The sequence below is a fragment of the Zootermopsis nevadensis genome, unplaced genomic scaffold, assembly GCF_977971745.1.
Source record: "Zootermopsis nevadensis isolate Lab colony 2312 unplaced genomic scaffold, Znev_1.0 Znev_ptg000020l, whole genome shotgun sequence".
NCBI lineage: Eukaryota > Metazoa > Arthropoda > Insecta > Blattodea > Termopsidae > Zootermopsis > Zootermopsis nevadensis.
In genome coordinates, this window is record NW_028259152.1 from 1,721,180 (window position 1) to 1,735,483 (window position 14,304).

Consider the following 14,304-nt stretch of genomic DNA (forward strand, 5'->3'; position numbering starts at 1 on the left):
TTAAAAAACACAGTAAATTTATACCAGGTCCGGTCTGCATACAATTTTAAACATTTTCTTAAGTTTTCCTTTTATGCTAATTCATAATAGCTTTATTTTCAGCGGTAAATCCACTGGAGACTATTTTATGATTGTTTGTACAGAAACCCAGGAAATTCAGACGATATTCTTCCACCAGACAGAACAACATTAGAACATATTCAAAAAAAAAAAAAAACATTGAGTGACTGAATGTTCATAGCAGACAGACTGGCAATGAAATACAAGAAGTTGAATTATCAAAACTTTTTATATTTCTGGATTTCAAGTTAACTTTTTTAAAGTAATGAAACGTTAGCAGTGGCACAAGCAACGTGGGATCAGAAAATTTTATAGAACTGACAAAGGCGCTGTGGGCCTATAAATGTAGCAAGATACAATCTGAACACAAAAGCAGCTTTACAACTTTCACGGGCATAACTAGATCTATGTAACATCATATGGCCTAAAAACAGTATCTGGACATCCGATAATTAAAAATTACACTAACTCCACGGGACAGCAACTTTGTTAAGAAGCTGATAATAGCTGATTTACTTAAGAGTTTCCCTCATTTTATGATAGCCGAAGGTTCGGACTCAGTGTAGCATTTCATAACATGCTGTCTCTTAAGGTGACAGAGAAATTGTTAGCTTCCAACCCATCCCACGTCGGGAGTACTTCCCATTGTCATTTAGTTAGTCAATAAAATTTCCGCTTCATTTTCACAATAGACTTCCACAGGACCTGAACTACGTGAAACAACATTCTCACTCTCTATTTCTGTGAGAGATCTCTTTTAATATTATACTTCTACATACATAGTGATCTATTCCCTTTATTCAGTTTTCCAAACAAAAATTTTGTATACATTTATCATATCGCCTGTCGTAATACGTGTGTCGCCAATCTCAAGCTTTGTGATTTAACCCCCCCCCCCCCAATTAATATTTCGTTAAGAGTGTAAATTACGAAGCCCCTCATTACGTTCCTGTTACATGCTTTCGCTCAGGTGCAAATATTCTCTCATCAGAACACTCTTTTCAAACATCCTAAATCTGTGTTCGTCTTCAGGGTGCTTTACATTCGACAGGGAATCATACTTTTATACATGTCATATGGTCTACATAGGGTTCCTGATTTTTTAATGAAAATGGATATATCAGTACATCACTCCTGGCAGCCACTGATTTCAAACATTTTTTGTTAAGCCTGTGTGTTTATTTAACATGCCTTTTATATGAATAAAAGTGAGTTTTGTGACAGAGTTAATAAAGAACCGTTCATCCTCCCCTCTAAAAAAAGAGAATATTTGTGCAAATTCTAATTAAAACATCAATCAATCATGTCACCTTTTATTGACAAGTTGGCAAGGAAGAGGTTAACGTAATTGGATAATGCCAGCTTTAACAAGTATCGTAAAATGAATACAACAATGGATAGGTATAAAACAAAAATTAAATCATTTGCAATTATTGTGGAGAGGGGTTTTGTATAGAATTTCGACAGCCAACAGGTTTATAGGTCAAAAGCAGGTTTGGAGAGTAATATGGAAAGAACATTGCATCATTCTATTGGCAAACACAGTCAAATAATGAGAACAGTGCCATCCACAGAACGAAAAATGTAAACAGGATTCAGTGGAAATAACATACTGATTGGATGTCGTTCTTTGATGTTGACTGCTCAGGGCTTCTATGGAAATGAAAGTATTTTTACCAATCATTTCTGAGAGATATGAATGACGCCATCGCAAACCTCGCATTTAGAAGTGACAAAGATGAGACATTCTGAGCAGATAACTTTCGTTTTTCACTGCACTGATGTTGGTCCAATTCAAAACAGGTAACAGATCGTTTATACTAAATCCTCACATAATCGTGTATCATATACTTTAACGTTCTTTTTTGACATAATTATGAAAAATAAAATCATCAGTGTAGCGACGTTTCTGGAGTTGAAGCGCATTTTAAGTGTTTGGGGCTTAGTACACGATTTTAAGTTGCGTCCTCACGACTTCACACCCCTTCATCCCATCCACGACAAGGATTTTTTAAACATTTCAATATCAACTGACTACACTTCATATATTATTTTGACCTTGAATATAAATATCGACATATCTTTGATTTTTTCGATCTCAATAAATGATAAATATCAGTCCACTATGCTTTTCATTTCTGATCACCTGCAATGAAACTATATATCAGTAGCAAACTAAAAGAAAAATTTTAACATGTAAATTTAATATGCGATATTATGATAACACTAATGAATATTTTCATGTTCCACATAATAAGAAATAGTTTCCATCGTAAGTGTATTTTATAATAAACTCAGGGTATCACTACCAATATGAAAAAGAAACTACTGTCACTTTGTTTAGGTCTGCTTATACTGAACCAGAATTGTAGTTTTCAAATTACTTCAGTGGAGAGTAATTTAACGTCAATCCATAGAATTGCACTGTACCATTAAAATATCTGTGTTTGTAACACTTGCAGCAAAATACAGTTGAATTAAACAAAAATAACTTTTTATTCCAGAAATGTCCTTCGTGGACAAGAAATAAATTACTCTGTGCATTAATGGCGCAAAGGAAAAAAACATATGTGTAACCACATCACGTTACTGACAACAATTTAATTACGATCCTGGATTCGTAACTGCACGAGGCAACCTAAATACTGACTGTAGCTGATGGTCATCTGTAAAACAGAGACCAACATGCGCGTACATTTGCAAACTAGGTTAGTTGTCATTACCAAGTAAGTGAAACAGATTCTACGACTGGCTTGCAGCCCAAAACCGGCTTATTTTATTTATATTAGTAATCACAAAGTGCCACGGTTGCCTTGTAATCCTGGAGTCCCGGGTTCGATTCCCGGTGGTGCCCAAATTTATAACTTGTGTTGGGCAAGGCCGTGGTCTAGGCAACACGGAGTTTTCCTCCGGGGCTTCCCCGGTTTCTCCGTGCATCCCAACAATTACTTCACATTCATCATCATTTACATACAGAAGAAGGCAATGGCAAACCACTTCTGAATCATCTGCCGAGTAAACGGACCTGTCGTCAGACAGAACACTAATAATAAAAATAATAATCACAAAGTATTAAGCAATGCCTTTTTTACAGCTTATGTCCTTTGCAAAAGGTATTATAGAAAGAGCAATTTCAAATGTGGGGAGGGAATTTTTGAATTTATATTTATAAATTTTAAATTAAATAAATATTCACTGTTTTGTTTCAAGTAACAACTTCCGATGTCAGTGTTACTGTCTAGTGTAGTAACAGCCAGTTTTGATTTCTTATTCTGTTTTAATACGTTGAGACAGTAGGTTATATTTCATCTCTTTTCCAGCGTGATCCATTTTAATATTATCACCCATCTACGCCTAGGTCTTATATTAACGGTCATACAGACCCACATGATCATGATGACTCTCAAAACTACTGGTTGGCTGAGCGCTTCGGCAGTCAAGTGGCGAAGATTTGCCCTGTGTCTCTAACGCATAAATGAAACGTCGGGAAATGAATAAGAAGGAATCAGTACATAGTCTCTCAAGAGCTGAACTCAACTTGCGAACACAGCATGAGTTGTCGATAGCTGTCAGGTGATGTATTTACATTAAAACAGTAGTTAAGTTAGCTGTACTTCTGTAATAAACGCCTAATCTACCTAATTAACACTCAGCGAATAAATTATGCAAGGTTAACAGACGGCGTAGTTTCAGCAACACAGAAGTGTCATCAAAATTTCAAGAGCTCGTGGTAATCTGCGGAACATACACCTGTTACACACATTGGTTTTACGGGACAGAGTATAAAACGCTGTTAAATCGTACATAAATTTTGAAGTGTGTAGGCACTTTAGATGATTTAAGTTTGTCAGTTGAGGCAGGGTTAAAATTTAAAATTTAAAATTTAAACCTTCTCATAGGAAATTTGTTAACAGTTTTAACATTAGGAAACTATTCTAAGCTGTCAACCGATCTGGAAGGTCGAACACAGAATTTTATATTTAGCTCGCTCACATGTCATTATATTATTGTAAATATTATCGTCAATTAAATAATTATTTATAATTTGTACTCATAAATTCTGTGCGTAATTTCCTGTAAATGAATAAGACAGTAAATCAGAAGTAAGCAAATAATTATTCATTAACATTGTTAGTTTGAAACTGCAAAGATTTTATGTAATGAAAGATAAAACAAAAAAGGTCTAATTAATTTTAATCAAAGTGAGACATCGCCATTGCTGAAGGCCCATTGACCAGTTCTGAAGAATCCTCCATTCTGAGGATACACGTCAAAACTTTAATAACAAAAACAGCTTAAAATCGTTTGTATTTACTTCTTCCTTTCCCTCGTTTGCTTCCTTGTGTTCATCATTAACTTCTTTATTTCGCTTTGTTCCTCAACTTCTACTTTATCTTTAGACTATAATTAACGAAGTATATATTTTATTTGCATTGGTGTGCAATGTTTAAACACATGAAAACTTAATATTATTTGGTTCCCGTTGCTGTTGAGTCAGTACATTAAAATAAATTATATAATTTAAGTATATATTTAAGTATATATATGATGTTCTTATCGAATATTTCGATAAAGAACATCATTTAATATTGTAAATATTTTAAATGTTAATTATTGTAATGTTTTAATATTTAATAAGAATTATTGTGATTAGACGGACAAGATTTAATATATACTTATTATATCACAATATGACGCAACTTTACCATCTTATATAATTTAATTTGATTACTTAACATGGCATTGTCAGCCTCCTCAATGTTATTCTCCCATCCATCAGCCGCTCTTAACAAATTTAATAAATTTCGCTATATTTAACCATTTAGTGCTATACAATGTCTTGTCTACTTAAGACTGATTTCTCTTTATAAGGAATCTGTTCTTCCTGCTGTTGTAAGGCTTCAGGCTGATGTAATTCAAGCCTCTGATTCATTCCTTACAAGTGTATATGGAAATATACATTTCTTAGTTTTCTGGAAATATGTGTCCAATTTGAAACAACTAAATAGTGATTTGTAAGACTTGAGGTTCTCACAGCGGTGAGTATGAAGATTTCCGTCTTCTGGGTTGTTGCGCTGATGACGGAGGCAGTATGACCTCTGAAACGTTGGTTAACATCAACCAGACTACACAGCACAACAACCCAGAAGACGGAAATCTTCAAATAGTGATTTGTTACAACCTGAAGTGGAACAGTCAAAACTTGTGAAAATGCTGATGATTTTATTCTGCCCATAGTATCTTCTGTCTTGTTCTTGTATTGAATGGAAGTTTCACATTTGAGGTAGGCAACCCAGTTTTATTATTGCTACAACTAAAGAAATGGTGCACAGAGTTACAATGGTCAACACACAATGTAAAAATTTCCCAACTAACGACCTGAACAGATGTTCAATTACGAAAGATTACTAAACTATTAGTAACCACTGCACAATTCCACTTCTTTATATAAACCACTGCAAAGTAGAAGACGATACATATTATTACCGGAAATTAATAAATACGGTGACCATCTGTCGATGTAAACAGTCACTGTATACAGCCAAAAATACTTTAATTGGGTAATGTTCCGTATTAAAACATCTAAATTATACAATAATTATTTTAATATAGCTTATGAGAACTATTCTGAGAGATAGTGAATTAAGGTAATCTTCAGTGAAAATTGTTTAATTTGTTTCAGTGCTACTACGAAGTAGTTTAAAATTGCAGTCATTATTCAAGAAAAGAATCAGTCTTGAGTTTACGACAGCTGTCTCCATACGGGGAACTTTCGGGCCTATTAGAAGAACCCACTGTAAAGAAGACATCTAATTATTTTAGCCGGCAGCAAAGGCTGACTTCAGTAAATAAACGGAGTCTTTCTACTAAAGTTAAGTGTGCAGTTTACTAAAGGTACGAAAACACCTGCCTTTCAGGTTGCAGCGCTGTATAGTACACGTTACCATCGTTTCAGAGGTCCTTGTTACTACCATCACCAGATTTCCTAATGATCCATCGTAATAATAACACAAGTTGTCATCCAAGAGACTTCTCATCTACATGTTATTCAACTAAAACTTTACGCCTTTAGCAACTCCGACATGCGTGCTACGTTCCCCTCCCATCTCATCATCTTTCATTTTATCTGCCGAATAATATCTGATAAAGAGTATATATAAATTTGATGCTCCTCAATGCACAACTTAACACAGGCCACTACACACGATCACTAAGGATAAAAATGCGTTAACAAATTCGGCAATTCGGGCCGGTCCTAACTCCTAATTTCGCTATACGGCTGCGCTGTCTATAAAACCCAAAGCACAAAGGAACTCCTTGGTACAGGTTCCTTCCATGGGCAATCGATCCACCTGTTCAAGACAAGAATGTTTATCGCAGCCACTACAAAGGACCGCCAAACACAAAGTTAACTCTTCGAAGGCGAAGACTGTCTACAGAGCATTTAAACATTCAGTGCGTACCGCAAAGTAAACTATTCGCCACTGCAAAGATCAGTCAGTAGGATTTGAGGTTGCTGTCTTATGGGTTTGTGCCTCCATCGTCAGGACAATGATGATGGAGGCAGCAACGACCTCAGAAACCTTCCACCAGACTGCAGGGCGCTGTAACCCAGAAGACAATCATCAACGTCAGTCATTTTATGCTGTTTAAGGAAATAATCGCTGTTTACTCTAAGAATAATATTAAATCGGCTAATACACTCTGTGAGCTAAACGCTGAAATTGATTATTAAAGCACGTGATATATAGTTGACACTATGCTTTAAAATGCTGATCTGTCTTAAATAATCTCAATTTATGACATCTATCATTCACTACGTCTTAAGCCGTGTTGACGTTATTTCAGTTTCAACGGAAAACAAGAACGAACTAAAAGAAATCGCAAAGCACACTAACTGGAATATAATATTTAAAAACTCAGTCCGTACCGCAAAGAATACAACACTTCACCATTTCAAACACTAACTAATTACTGCTGTTTAAAGAATCGATCGTTTTTATAATGATAATTATACGAAACATTAATACAAAATACAGCGTGACTAATTACCACAGCTGACGGAACATATATATATATAAACCAATCGGCTTTAAAGGTTTAAATTACAATGGTCAACCTCTTGGCTGCTTCTAATTACAGGACCATCGGGTGTTGTCCTATAGTGTAGTCGGTAGCTCAGATTATATAGCGTCGGTCAGCTGATGTTGGCACACTGCACTGATGACCTGTCAATCATATGACCGCAGTTCAAATCCAGTCAGAGAAATCTACATGTTTCCAACTCCGCCAATCACAGCTGTTATTCATGGCGACTATTTTAGCATGACTGAGGTTCGCCAAGATAAACAGTTGTAATGGTGTAGAACAGCAGTCACGGTATACAGATGTTTGTCGTAAAGTAAATTAGGTATATCAAATGTTAAGTATTTATTGAGATCGGATAAAACAATAATGTAAATTGTGACTTACGAATGGCCGTGGGACTTTCTTATTTAGGGTGCATTATTTCGATATGAGCTCTGCTTGAAGCTTGGCATACATCCAACCCGTAATTCAGCTGTTTCTGGTATGTGCGATCCAACCTACCCTGAGAAAATGCACTATCAGCAGCTTCGTCCTTTATAGTCTACATAACTTCCAGAAATATATATTATTGATTGGCTCCCGGTGGACCGGGGCGGGGGGGGCAAGGTATCGGTCCCACTGTGTTCACTCATTTATTCAATAACTGGAAATTTAGTGACTGCTGGAAAAAAAATTATCGAAAAACGATGATGCGCCATCTTTCACATTATTGTTTAGCCCTAATGTCTCTTTGTGGGAAGCAGAAAGAACCTACCACTATTATACTTTAAATGCACATCACATTTAACCTTCGGGGTATATAATTAATTTTTTATTCTATCTTTGGGCCCCAAGTTCGATTTTCAGTCCGAATACTAGCTATCAAGACTTACGTGGTTATCTTCATTACCGTCACAAAACTGCAAGACAAGACAGTAAAATAGACAACGACCGTCTCCTTCCCCATCTAACCCAATTCATCACTCACTACCATCTTGTAATTTGGCGCTTTTTAATCTATTATTTAATCATTATTTAAATTTTCCCCATACAATTTATATTTACAATACTTCGGATACTTTGTTTATAGAATTACATTATGGACATATAAGAAATGAAAATAAAATTATAATCTAAATCTTTGAAAATATCCGAGCATTTAGGAGACTTGGGCGCAGAACTGAGGAAAATGTCTAAAACGCTATTAAAGAAGTAAGATCTGAAGGTGTGGAGTGGATTCACGTACATTAAGAAAGTATACAGTGGTTAGGCTGTTGTGAACACGGTAACGAACATATGGGTTCCGTAATCGGCGGGAAATATCTTGACTAGCTGACCTACAATTTGCTCTTCAAGAAAGATTGTACTCCGCTGAGCTGGTAACTCCATGTCGCGTTATATCCTTCGATTTCTAACACTTTTCTCGACACACTGACTCAACTCTCCGCAGAAATCGCCCCATCCCACCGATAAAATAACAGTCACTTGAGTTGTTAGACGTTTTGGCTCACGTTTCTTCTTCTTCTTCTTCTTCTTCTTCTTCTTCTTCGTCTTCATCGCTTCGTTCTTCCCAACCTATCCACCTTCTCTCGTCTAATCTAATTTCTCCTCAGATATAATCAACTCTTGCCGGAACCAAATAAAAAGTACCAGGCTACTGACCCCCTACTACCCCTCAGCTGCTGTACCCTGCATGGGTTCTTGTGTCGTCCGACATCAACCCCTCCCCTCCCAAACCACCCAATCTCACCGCTGCTACCACCACCCTCGATAGTCGATATTGAATCTTCTGGACTTGCTACTAACTCTCTAACCCTGAAAATCCTCGCCCCCAAATCAACACAACACACTCAACCAACAAATAAACGAAGTTAAAATTTTGTTAACGATGGAAGGAAAGGGGTGAAAGGTGATGGAAAGTGGAATTGAACGGACGCCAACTGACTTGTCGATGAGATGACGTTATGTGATAGACGAATCTTTCACACCCACACACTGCATTGTACAGCATAGGTCTGCATGGAGCGCTGGTAGTTCTTAGCAAGAGAACGTAATCTATCCCCGCCTCTGCAAGTTTCCACACGAAGACAGAGAAAGAGAGTATTTTACTACAGCAATTTTGTAACTTTTCGCACCAAGAGATGAAAGAATTTAGAGAACGGTCTTCTAACTTCTCACACCATCTGCAAAGTGTTTCCACAGAGATATTTTCTCGTTTCACGCCAAGGTAAATAATGCTTCAACCACAGTTTCTAATATGACATTCTGAGGTTTTCACGACGGTCAAGATGTGGATGTTGGTCTTCTGGGTTGTAACGTAGTGTGAAATTATAAAGAGTTACTAACGTTTCGAAGGAACATACTGCCTCCATATTCAAGACTCCGAGACATTGGTATCTCCCTACAAGTCCAGACGGTGTGATAAACAGAAAGTCCAACATCGACAAAAATTTATAAAATTTTATTTAAATAAACTTGTTGTTTCAAAAGCGAGATTTTCTTAATTCACTACGCATTAAAACGCAGAATATTTTTCTTAAAAATTTCGACATTTTATTCCTAAATAAACTGATTAAACAACAGCTTTTGGATAACGATTTGTACCAGAGGTATACAGGTTTCTAATACGATGGTTTCCTGCATGTCGTCATCAGGAGGTGAAATGCTTCTGATGGCGATAGATACTTTCTTTGTTAAAATTTCTTAATGTTCATACAAGCCTACTCGATAGCTTGTACCTGGATGCAAACACTACTAGTCTTCCTATCAATAAAAACTGATATAATCTTTAAAAAAAACTCATCGGTTTTAACGTTTCTTTAAATGTCTTCTTAGGTTACAAATATAGATGTAAAATACGTATATATCAAACTGTGTGTCCGCTAAGGACCGCTTAAAAGAGATGTCAGCCAATGATACCAGCACCTGTGTGCGTCGGTCGTCAGATCATATTCTCAGTTCTCTTAGCCCTCCTTTTCTGCCAACATCTGTTCCTTCAAAGGGCATAGACTATCCCCTATCATATCATGTCCTACTCGCCATATAATGTCATAATCCATAAATTTCTACACGGAATACCTTCTGCAGTTTAAACTCTGCATTTTTCCCACAGAATGTATTTATGCCTTTCGTATCACTCCCACAAGAACATCGATTACTGCCTTCAACACCATTAACCAACTGATGTTTGTCACGAAGAAGTGTTTTTTCAGGCTTCAACTTAGGGCTTCATAAAGCTACAACCGATAACAGTGTTTCCTGTAACATGCCTCCAAATAGTCACCGCTTTGTACACTCCGAAGTTGATACAATGTCGTAAAACGACAGAATTGTCGAACACGATTAACCCGCGTTTGTTAGAACAATCACGAAATCTTCGGGACAAATAAACAAGTTAACGTTCGGAAAAGATGTATTCCTTCATTAATCATTCTTAATCAGCCTAAGAAATGTCACGAATACTAAATTAACTGAGCAGTTAATACAACATCATCGCACAACGTGATTACTAAAAACAATCGACACACACTTCAATACATAAACCACGAAAATCATCTCCAGAAATCTTTATAGCGAAAAAAGTATTAGATACTTCGTTATTGTACACCCCTGTGTAGGCTCAGAAACACTTGTTCATCTGACGGAACAAATGTAATATCGCAGGCTGTGGTAAACCTGCTCATTCCACTTCCTTTTTGGCAGAATTAACTTTATCCTAAATCGCTAACAGAATGGTACGAACAGCAAGTTGCGAGGATAACACAATATCTCAGAAAAACAAATACCTAAGACAGTCGTGTTAGGAGCAGTGGGGAATTTCGCGTCTTGTAGATAACGACCTCCTTGTCATCAAGAAAACCCTGAATTCATTATTCAAATAAACTGTAAGAGAAGACTACTGCGAGGCCTAAAAGATGTCTTTGCAGAAACCTTATATTACTAGATTCAAAAAGGGAAAGACTGCAAGTTTTAAGTACAACTTCGTTTAGAACTGGTGTGTAACTTAGTTGCACACACTCAAGGAAAAGCACAGACCGATGTTTTGTGAGAACACCCTTCTCTATTTTGCGACTTTATAATCATATCTCAAAATCCGCTCAAATTATCGAGAATATATAAAATGTTTATTTGAAACATACTATAAATTTAGCGATTATAAATTAGCTACTCCTCAAATATGCAATAGCGTATTCTTCTTAATTCTGGTCTCTTAACACAAGCTTCACTATGGCTCTTCTGATTATCCAATTAATATACGATTTATTATAAACAGAATATTATTAAGAATTGTCATGAAGAAATTTAATCAAAATAACCAGGACTTCACGTGTGAAATTAATGTAAAATTTCACAGGACTATAGGCCTACTTCATTCCAAGTGCTACAAAATCTCTTTATACTTTTGTTAATAAACTTTCATTTGAAATAAGTTGTGTAGTTCTGCGGAATGAATATTCATATTCATTCTTAATAATACGCTATAGGAATTGAAACAGAACGAAGCGAGTTGGAGAAATAAGTCTGTTGACATTTCTGGTTACAGATAATCTTTGTTAGTACACAAATGTCCTTACAAAATGTTTCAGCACAGCTACCTTTGAGGAGTTCCATTCACATCTGTGCATATCACAATTTTGCTAGATTCTCTCTACGAGACTACTCCACTAATCCCACACGTAAACGATTTAATTCAACTAATATATTTCAATTTCTTTAAACAAACCAGCTATCGTAGTTCGCAAAATTTGTAATTGACATTTCAGGCTACTTGTGAGGACATTCAGTGTTAGAATTGTGGATCGGTATACATGAGAGAATCTAAATGGGCTGAGTCTATCATTTACGTTTACACAGTAGCGACTGTGCTAGTGACGCGGCCTTTTCGCTATACGCGATCACTGCTTCGGTTGCCGCGTGTCCTAGTCTAGCGGCACAGCCGCTAATTATCCTCGCAACGATATCAAGTTCCACTTCTCTCCTGTGAGGATTTTAAAGCTAGTTGTTGATATTTCGGCGATTATAAAATTCCGATCGAATGGGACTGGCAGGAAAACAGTCCTCTTCTATTTAAGACCATATCCTGATGCAGTTACGGATTATTTTAGTTGTGAGTAATGAGATGCAAGATTCGATTCAGAGGCATTTCATAAGAGATGTGATTATGCCAACAAATTGTTAAGTGGTTTTGACGGATTTCCTAAGGCCAATTCGTGCAGGTAATATGTTCGGTTAGTTCCACTTACAAATTATCCCCACCTGGAGTCCAGAACAAATTTATCATCGCCTAGAAATCTGCCGCCTCAAAACAGTAGACTATGATATATGAAGATATCGTTTGATATCATAAGCATTATTTAGATAATCCGGAAGTTAGCGTATTTATTTTAGAGTATTAGACTGTAATTGATGTATAAATCTGCTTGTTTTAACTCTACTCATTGGTGTTAACACGAGATTTATTGGAGTAATTTGTAATAGACTTCATAAATAAATCAGTACGGTACGAAAAAGTACTTCACAATTTGGACGGTCCTCTAGATTGCACGCGCGTATATTTCCCCGTAAAGCGTAATATTTTAATCAGTACGTCCCGAGGGTTTTATACACCATCAACGCGTTACATTGCACACAGACAAAATATTCGCATGCTTTATCGATTTATCCGTTTAAAACATATTACTTTAAAGGTTGCATGATGCTGGATTATCGAAAAAAGAAGAAGGGGACGTCATAGTATCTTCTACCGTAAAAAAAATTCCAGGAGTTCCTCAGATACTTCATGCTGGAATTTAATTAAAGCTTCAAAAAACCACTACTGACTCTGGTTAAAATATAACTCACAGAGCTCAACTGCACGAAAAATTCCAGCAGATTGTGTATGTGTGGCACCAGATATGTAATACAGTGGGTTCACTTTCGGAAGATGGGGTGCAGAGTCACGGCAGGTAAACACTCGCTACGGAACACCACATACACATGTGTTCTGAATTCCCCGGCTGTATAGTCCGTGTCAGCTGATGTAATGATTTCTGCACAGTATCTCACAGATTTAATTATAACATCTTTGTGTAACAAAATTTTAAAAAAAATACATACAGCAGAAACACATCACACACGTTTGGATTGAACTAAATCGCCTTCAACAAAGATCAAATGCATAAGAAATGTCACACACGATCTGACAGCTAACTGACTGTCCAGTACGTATCTTAAGCCCTGTCGGCACGTCTGCACGGATCGAGGCAAAACAGCACACTAACTGGAAGTCGGTCGGGTCTATCCCCCGGTTGGTCGCTTTCAATGGGGCCCCTCTCCTCCCTCTTCGCAGCATCCCAAGCAACTCCTGTCCCGGGTCCTGCCCCCATTTTATCCGCCCTGAACAGCATCACCCCCCACTCGATATTATTGCGCGCGAGTGTAGCGCACCGCACGCAGTACCATCTAGCGGAATCGCTAGCAACTTCATAATCAAACGTACAGGTGTTTGATTAGATGATCGATGAAACTGGTATGCATCATTCGATGTTAGCTTTTCTTTCTGTAACGTCGTTTCCACTAACCAAATACGTCAATTGAACAAAAAGTTTATTCTTGAAGAAGTTGTTCTGGATTGTGAGGCCGTAAACGACGTAGGTATACAACGTTCTGGAGACATAAACAGCTCTGAAGAGCTCTGTTCAAGCAGGTTCAGACAGTGACAACGCATGTGACTTGTATCCATGAAGTAACTGGCTTCAGTTGAAGTTTAAATGAGGATTTTCGTAATTTCCTCGGGAACTTGAAGCAAGACCGCCCCATTTCTGTGTTCACCATACAGAACATTCATCTTTCTGATCTCTTTCGTCAATAAACAGCACGTATAAAAAATTCTCCGCTACTGTTATTGGGTTAAGGCTCTGTTTCTGTGGAACTCGTCCTCAAATGGGCCTTTGTCAGCCCCCCAATTGATACGTGAGTGTATATGGAGCAACGGTGGAATGATATTGACAGAAAAGTACTGAACGAATCGGAGAGAAACCCATCCCAACGTCGTTCTTTCCACCACAAATTCCAAGTGGACTGACCTGGATGCTAAACCAGGCCTTCGCACTAAGAAGCCGGCGACTAATCACCTGATCTATGTCGTCGACATGTGCTTAAGCAGCCCCGCAGCGAAAAAGTACAGAAACCAATACA

The 14,304-nt window shown here is 37.2% G+C and overlaps 1 protein-coding gene across 1 annotated transcript in view; it reads right to left on the reverse strand.

Moving 5' to 3' along the window:
* LOC110829531 (discoidin domain-containing receptor 2) overlaps window positions 1-13,447 on the reverse strand; it is a 349,423-nt gene extending 335,976 nt beyond the window's left edge. Inside the window, exon 1 of the mRNA XM_087351864.1 lies at window positions 12,970-13,447. The gene's annotated coding sequence lies outside the window, so the exon portion shown is untranslated. The remainder of the gene's footprint in view (window positions 1-12,969) is intronic.
* Between the last annotated feature and the right edge of the window lie 857 nt (window positions 13,448-14,304).